At 51.8% G+C, this 18315-nt stretch overlaps 1 protein-coding gene across 2 annotated transcripts in view; it reads left to right on the top strand.

Annotated features, from left to right (window-relative positions):
- PRKX (protein kinase X-linked) overlaps positions 1-18315 on the top strand; it is a 79915-nt gene that overhangs the window by 424 nt on the left and 61176 nt on the right. The gene's annotated exons all lie outside the window — the stretch shown is intronic.

Genomic DNA, 18315 nt, shown 5'->3' on the forward strand with positions numbered 1-18315 from the left:
CGCCCGGGACGCTGGCGTCAGACAAAGGGCCGGTGTGCCGTCGCCCGGACGCCTCCCTGAGCCGGCCCTGCCCGGTCCCGTCGGCTCAGGGCGTCCGCGCGGGCCGGCCGTGCGCCCCTGGACGCTCGGGCGCTCCCAGAGTTGGAAGGGTGTTCCCCCCACCCAAGCTCCCGAGAGCCTCCCCAAGTGCCCGCGCTCTGCCCCGCGCCCCAGGAGGCTCCTTATTCAGAACTCACCCCCCCTCCTCCCTCGATCCCCCTGGTGTCTGTGCCACCGGACGTCACAAAACTTCCTGGGGGTCACCTCATACGGGGGACCTGGCCCGCCCTCCCAGCCAGGGGCCCCTAGGGACAGAAGCGGCGGCCCAGAGGCACCTGCGGAACTCTGCTTGGCCAGCCTCCCTCTGCCCAGAGGCAGGATGCTCCCGCGTAGACTTTAGACCTCGCCAGGGTCTTGGCGGGGACAGGTGTCTTGGGGCGCAACGGGGGCGGGAGTGGGTGGGGGGGAACAGCCGGCGCTGCAGATGAATGACCCTTCCCCGACACGGCGCGAGCTTTTCATCTCGTGCATCTAAGTTGGCAGTGTTGATCAGACACGGATTTGCTTTTGTCCTCTCCCCTTTGAGTGTGGTCGCAGTTGGGCGTCCAGAAATAGTTTCCAGTCTCCCCCCCAACCCCATCGCGCCTGAATTCCGAAAGGCGCTGGGATATTAGGGGCCCGCCCCGACGGGGCTGGAGACTCCCCACCCCAGGTCGGAGCTGGGTTCGAGTGCTGGGCGAAACCCGCTCTAGCTTCTTAGCAAGTCTTTGTTGCTCCCGGGGCGTTTCGGACACGGGTTGCTTTTCGCCGAGATAAATGGGGCCGGGGACGAGCCACATGTCATCGAGGGGTTGTGGTGTTGACGGACTTTTCCTGGGTCCCCTGCCCCTCTTCTGGAAAGGAGGAAGCTGCGCAGGGAATCAGGAAGCCGGGGCTCAGGGTCACGGCCTAGGGTTGAATCAGACCGAGAGGCACGGCCAGATTGGCATTGTAACCAACCGTCAGCAGAGAGGGACACTTCTCTTTTCGGTTCCTGGTCTCCCTGTGCTTGGGAGGGAGGGGTCTTCAGGAAACCTGATGCGGGAAGGAAGGCGTGCATAGCAGGGCACCTTCTCTACCTCTGTGCTTCTCTCTCTCCCTGTGAACCACCTCCTTTCCCTTCTGTTTGTCTATGTGTCCCTCCCTCCTTCCCTGCCCCTGGGAAGCTGGGGCTGATGGAAAAGCAGGCAGTGTTTTGCGGGGCTGCAAGGTGGGACAGAAACCCAGCCCGTGCGGCGACACTGGGAGTAGATGGAGACGCGAGTGAACAATGGAAAGTTGGTAGAAGACCCGCCATGCCTTGGCACACACAGAACCTCCGGTTGTATTTCTTTTGGGCGCACACATGGGTCTATTGTCAAAGGTGCCAGGGCTGGAGGCCAGGGTGGTCAGCAGGGTGTGGGCAGGCTGGTGGGCCGTCGCCGTGACCTGATCTGGTGCCTGCAGTCACGTGGGGCCCTGTGGGCGCTGCCAAGTGGGCACGGGGTGGCCAGCCACTCATCTTGTCCTTAAAAATAGAATGCCACCGCCTCTGGGGACTGAGAGGGGCGTGCAGGGGAGGGCGACTTCTTCCACTGGTCTTTGCCTCTTGATGAAGAGGATGTTTGTTCTCCAAGGATAACTTCCTGTGGGCTGTAACGGGAGAGCCAGACTGTGGACGTTCACCTTGTTGCAACAGCAGGGTGTAGACGTGTGTGTGTGTGTGTGTGTGAGAGAGAGAGAGAGAGAGAGAGAGGGAGAGACACACACACACACACACCCAGGTGTGTATGCAAGAGACAGAGACTAAGCCTTAAGGAATCCCCAGCCTTCCCGAACCGTCCCAATCCTGTGTCTGAGCCACAGTGCCCACCAGCTGCAGGTCACTTCCTAAGGCGCAGTGGGTCCCAGAGAGGGGCCAGGCTGAGCTCTGCCCCTGCAGTTAGAACCTGGCCTCCTTGCTGTCCCCCGTGCCGGCCAGGCACCCATGGGTCCCGCGTGGTCCAGGGACTCCTGTATGCGCTTTTCCAGTTGAGCAATGCAGCTCTCCTTGACGGGAACCCAACCCTCATGCAGAGCAAACCCACAACATGCGAACACCCTGAACCTCTCTTGGCTTTTCTTTAGTAGCACCTGCGCCTCGGAACCTTCGATCCAGGAGGGGTGAGGGTGGAAGGACGCCGCTGGGCTTCGTCCTTGCTGCACACAGTCCTACCCGTGTGTTTTGCTGTTTCCCTCGCCCACTGGTGCACTTTTGTGGTTTTCATTCCGCACTTCTGCCTGTGAGCTGGGCACGGAGGGGAGGCTCCCGAGGGGCAGACATGCTGAGTCACAATCGCAGACACACGGTTTGTGGTGATGTGGGTATTTCAGCGCAGGTAGGACGGAGCCGGTGAAGACGCCTGGGCTTCTGCCGGATTTAGCCATGCCCGCAGTGGCTCTTAGACAGCCCACCTGTTGGGGAGGGACCCTCCGCTCAAGACCCAGCTGCAAAGGGACGGCCGAGTCCCCGGGGCGGCCCCTGGAGATAGGAGGAGGAGGAGGAAAGTTGCACACTGGGCATCTCTGAGCATTCTAGGTCAACCGATTGCCCAGAAATCCGGATAGTTAGGAAGAAATCTCAGCTTAGCGTTGCTGCAAAATCTTCCAGAGCAGGGAAGCCACGTTGGGGGGTGTCTGGGCTGAACTGTGATTTCCTAGCTTGAGAAACACGGGCTCAGAGCAACCGGACGGCTCCCCGGACGGGAAATGGTGTACAAGCCCATTCTCCGCACTTCTGGTCCACACGACCATGCTTGGTTTATTCCCGTGATGACGGACAACGTGCTGCTAAAACAAAGCAATAGGTTTTGAGATAATTATAGACTCCCAGGGCATTCCAGAATCTGTGCCCAGCGTCCCGTGCACCCTTCACGGAGCTTCCCTCCGTGGCGACATCCTTGGTGACAGTGTCAGAACCAGGACGTCGGTGTCAGTACCATCCTGCTGAGAGGCCACAGACTGTGTTCGGTGCCCCTTGGTTTTTGCAGGCTCTGCTCTGAGTGTGTGTGGGGGAGCTATAGCTGCCGTTCTGTGCAGTTTTATCTTGTGCCTTTATTTGGCAGCCAACACCCCCAAATCGAGGGCACAACTAATTCCCTCAACACAGACTAGTGGCTTCTGCTTCTCACCTGTTATTTACTATTGCATAGAATGCGTTGGGCAAGTTGCATTTCCCTCAAGACCCATGACACCTTCCTTCACGAATGACTAATTATAGATGGTTCTCTCTCAAGTACTCGTAATCGGTTTCCTCCACAGTGATAGGGTTTTCTCCTGTGTTGTCCCCCTCCAAATTGGCCGTGGGTTCGCTCCCTCTGACCTGGGCTCTTATTTGCCCCCAAATATCACACCAGCACACCTCCAGAAGGAGTGGACTTGGGAACCAGTGTGGTTTTGCCGGGCACATAAATGAGCGGTCGGTCATACGGGCGGTGTTGACATAAGCCATTTTATAAGGAAGTGCTTGTGCTTAACAATACAGAAAATTGAGATTACCCTTTAATCTGTCCGTCCATCAGGGGCGGCAGGGTAACTTGAGAACGCACGCAAGCGGTGGTTTCCATTTGACAGCATTACGGGAACTTCAAAAATGAGATGACATATTAGGAAAGAGAGTCTTCCCAAGGACAGAAGTCCTACCACGTTGTTGCCCTCCATTTTTAAAAATTGAGATAAAATTTACCCAACATAAAACAGACCCTTTTTCAGTGAGCCATCCGTGTGAGTTTCGTACGTTCAAAAGTTGCGCGACCAGCACTCTGTCTACTTCCGAAACATTTTGTCGCGTCCCACAGGAGACTCCATCCCCATGAGCTGTCATCCTCGACCCATTCCCCCCAGGTCCGGTGACAGGAATCTGCTGTCTCCATGGACTTACCAGTTCTGTGTACTTCATTCTACGAGTGCTTTTTCTTTCTCCCTTGCCATCTCCAAGGGCATGAGGGTCCAGTGGGAAGAGAAAAGAGAAATGGGGAGATGCAGAGCTCAAATTTCCTGATCAAGAGGTAAGAGAAAAACTCACCAAAGATCAGATGGACAACGGAATAAAAAAAATGTGCAGCGGGAATGATGAGCAAACACATGCACATAACCTCTACTGTCCTGGGGGTGTAGTAGAGTCCCCCCCGCCCCGCGAATTCACGTCCTCCCTCTCAGAACTCAAATGGGACCTTACTTAGAAGTAGGCTCCTTGCAGTTGCAGTTAGTTAAGGATTGAGATGAAGTCCATTGTACTAGGGTGGCCCTAAATCAATGACAGGTGTCATTGTAAGAGACAGAAGAGGAGACATAGATACAGAAGAGAAGTCACGTGAGGACAGACACAGAGTCGCGGAGGGGGTCACAAGCCCAGGGACGCCTGGAGCCCCAGAAGCTGGAAGAGGCAGGAAGGACCCTACCTTGGAGCCTCAGGAGGGAGCATAGCGCCGCCTGGATCTCAGCGGCCCTGCCCCGTCTGGATCTCAGACTTCTGGTCTCAGAGCTGGGAGGAGGGCATGAATTCTTGTTGTTTTAAGCCACCGGGTGGTGGCAGCCCTAAGACACCTAATTAGAAAACTAATACACCTGCCAGAGAGGATTGCAGAGCTGACATCTAGGCTGCTTTAGACCATGGTGTCTTAGGTCCACGAATTGGTTTCCCCAAATCCTTGGAGGTGCACAACATCCAACTACAAGTTGGACGATGCTTTCCATGGGCGGCCTAATCCTAGAGATAGCGTGCGGATGTGGTTAATACAGGGGATCCATGTGTTTATTTTCGAAGACGGGGCATCCGGAACTCACTGCTTGAGGATGGTCATCCCCGGAGCTAGATGGAATAGAGCCAGGAACTTGCTCTTCTTCTGCCTCTACTTCTGCTCCATTGCAACCATCCCCTTCCCCCAGAGAGTAGCCAGGTGAGGCTTGCACACGGTGTCTACTTCATCTCATCACTTTTGCAATGCATGGCTTTCCCGCATGGCCAGACCAAGGGTGCCATCTTGAATCAGTTTTGACCTTGGGCAGCCATAACAAAATCCATCAACAGGTGCTCATAACACAACTTTATTTTTCAGAGCTCTGGAGCCAGAAGTCTTGAGGTCAGGTTGGCAGAGCGTGGATGGGTTCTGGTGAGCACTCTCCCTGGCTTATAGGTGGTTTCACCTTGCACTGTGTGCTCATACGGTGGGAAGGGAGATAGGAGAAGCAAGCTTCCTTGTGTCTACTGTAAGGGAACTAAGTTCATCATAAGGGACCCCATTCTCATGGCCTCATCTAATCTTAATTACGTCCTAAAGACCCGCTTGCACGTGTAAATACTATTATATTGGGAGTTAGTGCTTCATTGTATGAAACCGGGGAGGGGGGCGATGGCACAAACATTCAGTCCACAATACTCGGTTTACTCCTCGTTATGTGTTGTCCTGACTTCCTTCTCCTGGTCTCCTACCTTTGGGGTGCAGGTGGCTGCCCCAGCAGCAGACTTCCCTCGTCTCATCCTGGAATCTGCGGGGGAGGATGCCTCCCTCCCGTGTCTGTCAGAGACAACCCTCCTTGTCCCTGCTTGTGTCACCCCGTGGGTGGGGGCATGGCACCCTGATGGTGGTCTCAGATCTGCTCCTGGGTGAGTTCCTCCTCAGCTGGGGACAACCTGGGAGGCTGCCTTTGTCACTGGGAGACGGACACGTCCTGGGTGCCAGCAAGCCTTGCCGCCTGGTTTCACCGGTGATGACGCTTCTGACCACAGTGTTCTTTCTGAGAGATTAACATGTTACGATTTCTCTGAAAATGACTTTCAGTCTCTGGGAGGGACACCGTGGGGCTCTCTCTATATTTCCCCCAAGGTTTTTTTTCAGATGACCACAATGTCATGACCTTCACCACCCTTGGAGACTCATCTTTTCCTTTTTTTCTTTTTCTTTTCTTTTTTTTTTTAAGATTTTATTTGACAGAGACACAGCGAGAGAGGGAACACAAGCAGGGGGAGTGGGAGAGGAGAGAAGCAGGTGCCCCCCTGTTCCGAGCACGGAGCCCGATGTGGGGCTCGATCCAGGACCCTGGGACCATGACCTGAGCCGAAGGCAGATGCTCAACGACTGAGCCACCCAGGCGCCCCTCTTTTTTCTTTGGAACTCTATACCCGCTGTTTCTTGCTGGGAAGGGGAGTAAAGTACTGGATAACCAAGGTTGGCGGCGTTGTGATTGTAGATGGGGTGGGGGCCAGGCAGAGTACTGTCCTCTCCCTTGATCTCACAAGGATGTGCACGAGGGGAGCTGGCTGCTGCGTTTGGGGGTTTCTGCACCCCCTTCTCGGCACTGTCCGCTAACTGTCGGCAGCACGGTGGTCCTCTGCCCTGGGTGGTCCTCTGCGCAGCAGGGTGGGGGCGGAGACGTCTCCGGGGCTGTTTGCTAGCTGGTGTCTTCTGGCAGGGGTCGTCCCTTTCCCCAGGATCACGTAGCTCGCGATGACATCGCAGTGCCTCGCTGCAGAGCTAATGGGTTGTATTGTGTTCGGCATGGCCCGTGTGCCATAGAGGGCGGCTGCCTGTAATGCCATCATCCATTCATTTATTCACTCATACACAGGCCAGTTGGCGTGTCCCCACTGGGCCGGGACCTTCCCGGAAAGCCTGAAAGTCCCCCGTGTTGGGAAATCCCTAGGCCCAGGCACCTCAGGATGGTAGTCCCTGCTCACACTGGATATTGGGGAGCAGCTACTGAACGCCAGCCTGCTCTCTGGACGTGGTAGGTCATGGGGAGCTCAACACAGGGGTTCCTGCTTCTTGAGTTTATGTTAGGCTGAGAGAGGTGGACGGTGGGTTCGGGATGTGACACATGCATTTGGTGGTGGCTTCGAAGGCTGTCAGAAGTCTGGGGGAGCACGGAGCAGCGCCATGGGGATTGGAGCAACAGAGAGCCGAGGAGGGGTCAGGGGACACGCAGAGGGTACGGGGTCTACACTTCCCAGAAGGAGAGGTTTGGTCAAGTCCTGGAAGATGAGGAGGGGGCTAGCCGTGGGGACACCCGGGGAAGACTGTGGGCACAGTGGCTGCTCCTCAGCCTTGAGTGGCAGCAGTATCCCCTGAAGGGCGTGTGTGAACATAGATGGCCGGCCCACCCTGTCAGACTTTCTGACACCCCAAGATGGAGGGGGGCCTGAGACTCTGCATTTCTAACCAGCCCCCATGCTGCTCCTATTCTGCAACGTGCTTTGGAGCTACGGGGTGACCTCAGAGCCCACCGGGCATGTGCTAGCAGCTCTCAGAAGGTTACTGTGGCTGGTGTGGGATGGAGCAAGCAGAGATGTGAAGACGCAGAGCTTCCCTGCAGGGCCTGTGGGGTGTGTGTCCTCCGGTCGGCTTTCCTGGAATCGGGTGCAAGGAGAAAGTAGGTGGGCAGGGGGAGGGTATGTTCTGTGGTGTGTCTCCTTACAAGGACACTTAGAGGTGGTCTGTAGGATGAGGGCCCCACCCTGATGACCTCATTTCACCTTTATTCCTTCCTTGGAGGTTCATCTCCCTTCCAAATACAGTCACACGGGGATTTAGGCCTTCAAGGCATGAATTTTTTTGCAGGGGGCTGGGGGCAGATGGACACAGACATGCAGTCTGTAACGGTGATGTATTGAACAGTCATGTATAACTCCCAGGTTTTTGGGTTAAATAATTAGGAAACCAGCACTGCCATCAGGCAACATAAGGGGGGCTCTGGATGGAGCAGTGTTTGGGAGAGAAGATCCCCACATCATCACCGTCACCTTTATCCATGTCTCTCTCTTCCACCTGCCCACGTTCTACCTCCTCTACCGTATTGATCATCTTAACCATCGTCATCATGACCATCATCATCATCATCAATCACCAAGGTCGTCGTCATCAGGACCATTGTGACCACCTTCATCACTACCTTCCATTCAACGCCCGCCCACATCCTACCACTCTCTACCATCTTCAGCATTATTTCTACCATCATCATCACCTCTGACACTCACTTTTTCTTTGAAATTCACATAACATAAAATTGTTATACAGTGAACAATTCAGGGGCAGTTAGCACATCCACAATGTGCAAGCATCCCTTCCATCTAGTTCTTTTTTTAAAAAATTTTTTGTTATGTTAATCACCATACATTACATCATTAGTTTTTGATGCAGTGTTCCCTGATTCATTGTTTGTGCATAACACCCAGTGCTCCGTGCAGAACGTGCCCTCTTTAATACCCATCACCAGGCTAACCCATCCCCCACCCCCCTCCCCTCTAGAACCCTCAGTTTGTTTTTCAGAGTCCTTCGTCTCTCATGGTTCGTCTCCCCCTCCGACTTACTCCCCTTCATTCTTCCCCTCCTGCTATCTTCTTCTTTTTCTTTTTTCTTAACCTTCCATCTAGTTCTCAAACACTTCCATCAGCCCCAAAAGAACACCCTGTACACATTACACCTGTGAAACTTTTAATGCATCAGAGATACTTCTGTCCCCTTGGAGCTCCCATGATGCGGTAGTCTAGCGTCACCCCAGGTGGATTTGACTCATCAGCTCGGAGGATCCTTTTATGACAAAGGACAGAAGACTACGGTAATAGTGTGAAGACCATCTCTCTGCTCATCCTGGCAATACCTCTCCCTCCCATCGTCTTGTGCATCACCACCCACCCATCACTCTTTTCTTTCTCTCTGGTCAGTTGTAACTGTCACATAAAGGTGTTGGGACTTAGATTTAAGCAATGCCCACCAGAACCCATCAACTCAAAAGTTTCTTTGTTAATTCAAGTAGCACCTTTCCCAGACCTCTGCATGGGCGGTGGGCATTTCTTCCTTCCTTGAAAAGGGAGAGCCCCTGCAGATGAGAGGTGTTGCTCATTCCTGGGGATGCTGTTATTCTTTTGCTTCTGGCGGCTGGTCCCCCCATCACAGCTCAGGAACAGGGTCTGAGCATTGAAGAACCAACATAGTGTATGAGGTTGGCACTCAGGTTCCTGGATTGAGTGACTGGGACAGAAACCCTGCCTCTTGGCCATCTCTGTGTTCACGAAATGGGGCAGGGCTTCATGATGCATGTGGACCTGGCTTTCCATCCCGCCATTTTCCCCACACAGTCCTTGAGGAGGCATCCGTGAAGGGCTCACACCCACAGTGGTGGAGGTGGTCCTTCGCCACTATGTGCTTCTCCACGTACCTTGGCAGGTGTGTGTTGTGTTTTATTCCGTCCTTTGAGGATGAGTGGGGAGCTTTAGCCCTGAGCACCTGTGCCTCCTGTCCTCAGTGCATCAACCAGGAAGTAAGCACGCCTCACCAAAGCAAGCTTCGCCATCATCATCAGCATGATGACCATCCAGTCCCAAGCATAGTGGAGGTTTCATCACTCCAGGGATGGATGGTGGTGTTAATTGCTTGGATTTGGAGCTTATTCCATTCAGTAGACCTAGAGTCTTCTGGCTAGGCTTGTCTTGAGGCTGCTGAGAGCCTTCACCGTGCACTCCACCCCTGCATAGGACACCTCCTTCTGCTAGCTCCGGGGTTAGGGAGTCGGGGCTTGGGCAGGGTCCCAGAGGCACTCCACTGCAAGGTCACCTTCACTTGTTCTCCTGCTGTGATCTCCCTCATGGACTTTTTCCCCACATTACTCTCCTATGGCTGCTCTAACAAATGACCCCAGGCCTAGTGGCATAAAACAACATGCATTTTTTAAATCCTGCAGCTCTGCAGGTTAGGGCAGTGGGTGTTCGTGGGTTAACATCAAGGGTCAGCAGGGCTTCGTTCCCTTCCAGAGGCTCTGGGGGTCCTTTCTTCCTACAGCTGCTAGATGCCGTCTGCCTTCTTCGGCTTAGGATGCCTTCATCCTTCTGTGGGGACAGCAGAGTTGGGTCAGAACCTTCTCATGCTGCCATGTCTCTATCTGTGGTTCTTTAACCCCTCCCTCTCGTAACACTTGTAAGGACTCACCCACCTCACCGAGGATCATCCCCCTATTTCAAGTCAACTACTTAGCATTTGTGAGTAGCACCTGGAACGTTGGTTCTCCCTTAAACTAACATATTCACAGGATCTGGGGGTTGGGATGTCGACGCCTTTTGGGGGGGAGGCGTTATTCTGTCCATGGCACCTGCTTCCTGTGTGTGCTGTGCGTGCCTCACCTTAGAAGTGGCTTCTAAGAGTGGGCTTCAGAGAGTGGGCTTGGGTGGGGTGGGGTGGGGGGGGCGGCTGCACCCGGCTGTGCCCCGTCCAACTACACTGGCTTCCGTCAACGGACAAACCACATTAACGATAAAAAGCTCTTCCATTAGGAGGGGAGGTGCTAGCTCTGACTAGCTATGCATACCGCTGTAAGTGTGTGTGTGTGTGTGTGTGAGAGAGAGAGAGACAGAGACAGAGACAGAGACGGAGACAGAGAGAGGTGGGAAGACAAGTGATTCGTTGAGTTAACTGAGCCGCTCACACCTGTCCCCTCCTCTGCCTGGCGGGAACCCTGTACAAGGACTCATTGCCCCCTCTCTGGGACCCGTCCGCTGCAGTGGGCAAGCAGAACCAGTTCTCATGTAACAAGGAGCCCCGGACATGGGATGGCTCAAAGCTGGGAAGACACAGCTTTCCCTTCTGGAAGCTTGAGTCTGGGCCCAAATGCACGGTCAGAGGGGAGGCTCTGAACCGGCCTCAGGGTGCTCTGTCCAGGTCACCACATGGCATCCCAGAAGAAGAACTTGCATCCACCTGGAGGATCGAGATAAGGACCACAGACACAGGATTGTTTGCAAGGAGTCTTGAGCTTGTTGATTAATTCGATAACACGTGTTTTTTTTTTTTTTTTTTTTGTAAACTTGGCAGGCTCTTTTTTCCGAGAGAGCTCCTACAAGAATAATAAAACCAACACAATGAAAGCTTCTAAGCAGCTCATTCCGGGAGCGTTCTCCCTTGCTTCTCATGGGTAGGGATCTCTTGATTGTATGCTGGGCGGGGTGGACCAGAGAATACACTTTGGCTTCACCATTAGGGCACTTAGATAGGAGTCCAGTTGGCATTTGGAGTACATCTGAATAGCACAAAACATGATAGATACCTCGCCACCGATGCATTTGAAGTTGTCCAGTGAGTTCTCCACTGAAGCATCCTGAGTTTCCAAGGCAGAGCGCCCTGTATTGAGGTTGGAAGTGGGTGCATGTTCCGGGGGTAGAGTCCTTCCTCCTGCTCCCCATGTGCCCTGAGGAGGCCAAGTGGAGATTCTTCAGGGTGGGAGGCCCCCACAGCCCTGAGCATCCTGTGTCCCTGTGTAGGAGTTTCCTGTAGGACACGTCTGGGTAGTCGTTCCGGCCCCTTAGCTCAGCCCAGGTGTCCAGTGGCCACCCCCCCCAACACCGGTTTGCACCTTCCCACCCTGTTTGGTGTAGGCAGCCTGCCAAGGCTAGACCCCAGGCGTCCTGGGACTCTGCCTAACTGGGCAGTTCCGTGTTTGAGAGAAACATGCACCTTGGGCACAGTGTCTTCCGTGTTGACCTTGCTTATCCCCCCTTCCACACTAGGAAATCCATACTGGTTTTTTCAGCAGGTAACAGGAGGAGGGGACTGTCCCACAGACTCCTTGCTGAAATGCACAAGGTCCCACCAGGTAATCACACCCAATGTCACGTGAGCAGGTGTTGTGGGCAGGCGTTGAAAGTCCTTGTCTTGAGGTGGTTGGTTTGCAAACAGTTCTGATGAAGCAGCTCATCAAGGATGTTTGCAGGGCAACCTCTAGAGAGTTCTTTTAAAGTGGTTGACAATTAATTTGGTGGATGATTTCATCCCGCTGGATCATTATCTTGGGAGCCACTCCACAGAACAAAGGACTGTGCAGATGTGGGGCTGGGTGTGGCTGGGCAACAGCCCGGGCTCTGGAGAAAGAAGGTCTTTGTCATGCCTGGGCCCCCCAGGATCTGAGGGGGGAGGGCAGCCAGAAGCGGGGCTGGGTGTGTTCCCAAGTGTGCATGTGTGTGGCTGTGCGTGCTCATGTTGGGGGATTGTCACTGGGCAGTCCCCCAGGAGGATACTGAGCCAGCTGAATGTTTGGGGACAACTCCAGAGGAGGAAATCATTCTGCAGAGATCCGAAAATCCAGGAAGGGCATTAAGAAGGCAAACTGCCTAGAATGTTCTCTTCTCGGGCATTGGACTCCATTATCATTCCACCTTAAGAAAAAAGCGATGTGTGTAGAAAAATAAAATCAGTAATAATTCCTATTCCTTGCACACTCAAGCATAGTTGTTGTCAAGTGATTTGACTTAGGAAGACTTCTCTTTGCTCGATCCTTAAACAGTTCAGTATTTTATTTTGATGACAGAATCTAGAGTGTCCATTGTATTGATCTTTTCAAGGAACCAGAGTCTTCTTTCTTTGATTTTTTTTTTTTCTTTTCTTTCTCCTCTGTCGATTTCCTGTTCTTCATTTCACTGATTTCTGCTTTCATTTTTGGTCTTTCTTCCACTTGCTGGTCTGGTCTTTCCCAGATTTTTCTTCCTACAGGGTGTGAAGAACACAGGTCACCAGTCACCTGCTCCAGAAGTGTGTCTCCAGAATGCACTGCATTTCAGGATGGCTGCTCTGAGTTCTGGGGGCTTGTCTTCCTTCAAAAGGAAAATTTGGGGATGCCTGGGTGGTTCAGTGGGTTAAGCATCCGCCTTCAGCTCAGGTCATGATCCCAGGGTCCTGGGATCGAGTCCTGCATCAGGCTCCCTGCTCAGTGGGGAGTTTGCTTCTCCCTCTCTGCTGCTCCCCCTGCTTGTGCTCTCTTTCTGTCTGACAAATTAATAAAAACTTAAAAAAAAAATAAAAAAGGAAAAGTTGAGTGACATTGCAATGCGGATTGAGTGCAGTCTGGGCGTTAACTAGAGAATGCCACACAGGGGTTGGGATGCTCTCGGCAAAGCCATCAGTGGCTGCGTGGTCTGGATTCTTCACTTCCTGTATCATCAGGTGGGGGTTCCCGACCTTTGTGAGGGTGAAAACCTACTTCTTTTTTTTAAATTTTTTATTGTTATGTTAATCACCATATATTACGTCATTAGTTTTTGATGTAGTGTTCCATGATTCATTGTTTGTTCATAACACCCAGTGCTCCAGGCAGAACGTGCCCTCCTCAATACCCATCACCAGGCTAACCCATCCCCCCACCCCCCTCCCCTGTAGAACCCTCAGTTTGTTTCTCAGAGTCCATCGTCTCTCATGGTTCATCTCCCCCTCCGATTTCCCCCACTTCATTCTTCCCCTCCTGCTATCTTCTTCTTTTTTTTTTAACATATAATGAATTATTTGTTTCAGAGGTACAGGTCTGTGATTCAACAGTCTTACACAGTTCACAGCGCTCATCATAGCACATGCCCTCCCCAGTGTCTGTCACCCAGCCACCCCATCCCTCCCCCCACCACTCCAGTAACACTCAGTTTGTTTCCTGAGATTAAGAATTCCTCATATCAGTGAGGTCATATGATACATGTCTTTCTCTGATTGACTTATTTCACTAAGCATAACACCCTCCAGTTCCATCCACGTCGAAAACCTACTTCTTTATTTACTGGATCACTTACTCTGTGGCATGCTTTTCTCCTTGCCTTCATTAGTGCATGGGACGGGTGCACGCAGTAGTGAACGGAACATACACAGGTGTGCACACACCCATATACAGTGAAAGGTGTTTTGGCTGTTTGGGTGGCAACCCTTGAAAACACTTGCAAACACTATGATTCTTCAGATTTTGGCACACAGTGTGCTTAAACCTGAGACGCTGCCTGTTGTTGGGAAAACAACCTCCTCTTCCAAAGCTTGCTGCCCGCCCGGTGTTCTTGATGAGTGCATGGAACCGCTAATCCCCAGCTGTGCTCCAAAAGCTGGTTTGTCGATTATTCCTCTGGAACGTCATTGTTCCAGAAACAGCGTCACACACCACACTTGGGGTTCCAGGCTCCTTAATTTGTTAGCATAGAAAAGATGCCTTACCTGTAAGGAGCATCACATGGTCCTAGGAAAACGTAAAACACGATTCTTGTGAAAGTAGCGATTCGGCAAAGGAATAACTCAGTTGTGGGAAAAGCAGCAGTGTTGGATGTGGATGGTTGACAGAAGGCAGATTTCCCACAGAGGAGGCGATAAGACAGGGGGAGCGGTTCATCAGGACTCTTGAGGAATCTGGATAGTGTCTCTTTATTGACTTTATTTTTTCTGGCGTTGAACTTCACGTCCCAAAGGGGTGGCGTGTAGTGGTTGCTTGATACGGGTCTGACTTTTCACGGACCCACCGTGATCAGGCTTGTGTGGAACTGTGCCTTGGGTCAAGAACATGCTGTGTGGCTCCAGCCAGGTGAGAGTCAGGCACGGGATGTAGCAGATGGACCCTTTCCTTGTTTTCTTGGTTTGTGTTGGGATCCCAACGCGCTTGCCGCGTACCTGGCTCCCCTGCATGATGAGAAGATGAAGGATGGATTCTTACCCTAATGTAGGGACATGGGGGATAGTTTCCGATTCCTCTCTTGGACCCTCAGGCCCCTTCCCTCCCAAAGCCTCCTGGGGGATGATGCAGGAGCGCGTAGTCATTGGGGAAGGAGGATTGAGCGATGGGAACTGGATATCCCTGGGGATGGGGAGGGAAGGGTGGAGGGAGATGGTTAGAGGGAGGCACATTTTCATCATGTTGTCCAGGGTGCCTTGGCTCCTAGAGGAAAGGTTGTGGCTTAACGTGGGAACCCTTAGGAACACGGAAAGGAAGGCTTTCTACATCTGACTGTGATATATCTGGGAACATGTTCTTCACTCAAGACTTCATGATGCCTGGATTTAGTACATGGTGCTGTGACATGATCACAGAGTAAGCACCGTACGAGAATGAAAAAGGCACATCGTACAACCTTACAAACTAAGTGGTTGTGTCCTTTGCAGAGCAGAAACTAAAAACACGCTAAGCCGTTTTCGTCGTGTTTGCAGAATGGTGCCATGTGCAAAACACTCCATTTAACGCCTCTTGAAAGACCTTGTTGGTTGCCTGATGGGTTGAGACAGTGAGCTCATCGCTGAGATCCACGTAGTTCTCCAAGTGGGGAGGGGACCCACGGCAGGGGAACCTTCTGGGGTCAAGTGTCCTTTTGTAGTACTATGGAGATATTATTGTCTTTCTCTCTCTCTCTCTCTCTCCTCTCTCGCTGGGGTGTGGTGGTTTCCGGAGGCTCCTGAGCTGGGACGGTATCACCTCTGACCATCAGTGGAGTGTCCTTGCTCGCTGTTGGGTTTTAGACATTTTGCTTTCCTTGCTAATATGGTTACTATCTCAGAGAGTGACGCCCACAAGCAAACAGACATTGGTTACGATCCTCCATCTGTGTCTGAAGATCTGTGCCAAAGAATCTTGAGATCAGGGAGTTTGAGAACTGCTGTTTTAAACCAATGACCTGGTCTAAGAGGGTCTTGATTGAGCACCGACAGTGACTGATTCATGGTGATTCTGTATCCAGAGGGTCTTCAGAGAATGAACTGCCTCATTGTGCCTGAGAACGAGGCTTGAATTCTCATTTTTCATCTTACTCCACCCAAGTGAAGTGGTCACTTTGTTCAAAATTGAATCTACTAATTGCATTGCTTCTTTGGAACTCTGGATGTCCCATCGCAGTGGGGGTTTGGGTTAGCTTCGCAAAGGCATCATTTAGGCTGTTCTGAAAGTGGTTATTAGCACGTCCCATGTGCAAGGAGCTGCAGAGTTTATTTGGGGGACATAAAAAGATAGGATGCAGTTTACATTTCCAAGAATCTTAGTGATACAAATAACTAAGAAAAGGTCAGTGTGTTAAAGATTGTAATCAAGGTGCCAAGAAGGAACTAAGATCTGATAGCAGATGTTCCAGGCTGAGTAGGGTTTGGGGTAAAAACAACTGGGGAGGAGATGCAGCTTCTGGGCGTTCCAGGACCTGGTTCTCCTAACGCTTTTGCTGTCAGAACCCCAGCTCACTCACATACGGAAACTTTCTCAGTCATTCTTTCTGGTATCCGTCTCATTCTTAAATGGGAAGAGACCACAAACCCGGTGTTTTCAGGAGGTTACACTGTGTGAGGCATCGAGATAAGTAAAGACATGTGATCCCAGGAAAGCAGATAATTCAAGGTGCCTAAGAAAAGATGATTAAAACAAAAAGAGGAACACAGGAGACATTTAAAAATAAGTCTTGCTTTGAGTCCTGTTTTCAGGAAGTTTGAGAATACCGTTCCCATCGACAAAAATAGAATGTGACAGCGAAAGAGAAACAGTTTTAAATGGGTTTGCTGAAATGTAAATAATTAAAAAAGAAAATTCCCCCAAATCAAAGGGTTCCCTTGTTCATGCTTGTGCCTTCAGTTATCCGTGGAGGTATTGGCTCCCAGATGCACAGCTCAGATCTAGACCTTTCTCTTGAGTGAGCGCTGGAGGGCATGTCTCCAAAGCAATGCCTGTTGGGAGGTCCATGTCTCTGAAAGCTAGGAGGCCCGTTGTCATACCTTCCTGTGGCTGTCCTGACAAATCTCTGCAAATCTAGTGGCTTACAAGAACAGAAATTTATGCTTACTGCTGTGGAGACCAGAGTTTGAGATCCAGATGGGGCAGGACCACTGAGATCGGGTGGGGCAGGGCCATCCTACCTTCCCAAGGCTCCAGGGGAGGGTCCTTCCTGCCTCTTCCAGTTTTGGGCTCCAGGCATCCTGGGCTGGTGATCATTGTCCCTCCCATCTCTGCCTCTGTCTTCATGTGGCTTCTCTCTGTGTCCGTGTCTCTTCTGTCTCTTACAAGGACCCTTGTCATTGAATTTAGGGCCACCCTGATCCAGGATGACCTCTTCTTGAGTCTTTGACTTCATTACATTCTGCAAAGATGCTGTTTCCAAATAATACCACATTCACGGTACTAGGGTTCAGGACATGGACATACCTTTCTGGGGGGACACAATTCAACCCCCTACACCCTTCATCCTCAACACGCCACAGGGTGCCACATAGAACTGTTGAACTTCTTCCCCCAAACCAAAACTCAGCAGATCCCTTGCACACCTGCCAGGGTTTCTGGTCACTAACTGCTCAGATGCTGAGTACCCGCCCCACCCCCGCATTCTTGTCCACCCTCCCTCTCCTGGTCTCACCCCACTCTTCTTCTGGCTCTGCTCTCCCTGTCGCCACCCACTCTTCACCCTTGGCTCTAGCCTCCGTCCTGATTGGTACCACAGCCCCCACATGCCCTGGCTATTCCTTGCACTGGCTTCTCCCATGACACGGACATCTTTAAAGAAAAACAAAAGCATGCAGAACCTGAAGCCACGCACACAGGCATTTCCTGGTGTCATTGTGTGATTTCCTGCTGCCCTTGGCATGAAGAGCTCACTCAAAGGGTTTCACAGTGCCTCCCTTCTCTTGCTCTGCTCCCTAGTATTTTCTCCCCGCTCCAAAATCCCAGTGGTCTGTGTGGCTCCTGCCTCATATCCTTTACTTCTTCCAATCACCCTACAAAGTAGCCTTCAGTCTGCCCACTCTCCAGTGTCCATTTGAAACTTCCTCAAAGGAAATGTCTTGGTCGCTGGGTGGCTCCATAGGTGAAGCATCTGCCTTAGGCTCAGGTCATGATCCAGTGTCCTGGGATCAAGTCCCACATCGGGGAGTCTGCTTCTCCCTCTGCCCCTCCCCTCCGTTCATGATCTCTCTCTCACATAAATAAAATCCTAAAAAAAAAATGTTTTTCTGACCCTTAACATACTCGTTTCTTCCTCTATACACCTGTTTACGAAGTCATCAAAGCTGAGCAAGCTCATGAAACCAGATGAGCTCATCAATGTTGTTAGAGCTATTATAATTAATGCTTACCTATAATTAATGTCTACCTTTCCGGCCCGATTGTAACTAACCACAGGAATGGGGAACCAGCCTTATGTGTTCATTGCTGCTTTGGAGCCATACAAAACACCTGACACACAGTCAGATACCAATAGCGGGGGGAAAGAACGCCGAACCTCATTAGATTGACTGGGTCTTCGTTCAGAGAGTGAGGTCATACTCATTCCACCAACTGCCTAACTCATTTGTGGTCAAAGATGGAGTTTTCTAAATATTTCTAACCTGGCAGTTGACCCTGATAACAAGAACTGAGTGTGAGCTGAATGGTAGAACTTAAAAGCTGTCCAATATGGTAGCCCCTAGCCCCATGGAATAATAAGGGTATGGTCTCAGGAGTGCACTTCAGATCCTCAGGAGCCCCCTGTGAGCGTGTGCCTAC

Source organism: Zalophus californianus, chromosome X (genome assembly GCF_009762305.2).
Source record: "Zalophus californianus isolate mZalCal1 chromosome X, mZalCal1.pri.v2, whole genome shotgun sequence".
Taxonomy (NCBI): domain Eukaryota; kingdom Metazoa; phylum Chordata; class Mammalia; order Carnivora; family Otariidae; genus Zalophus; species Zalophus californianus.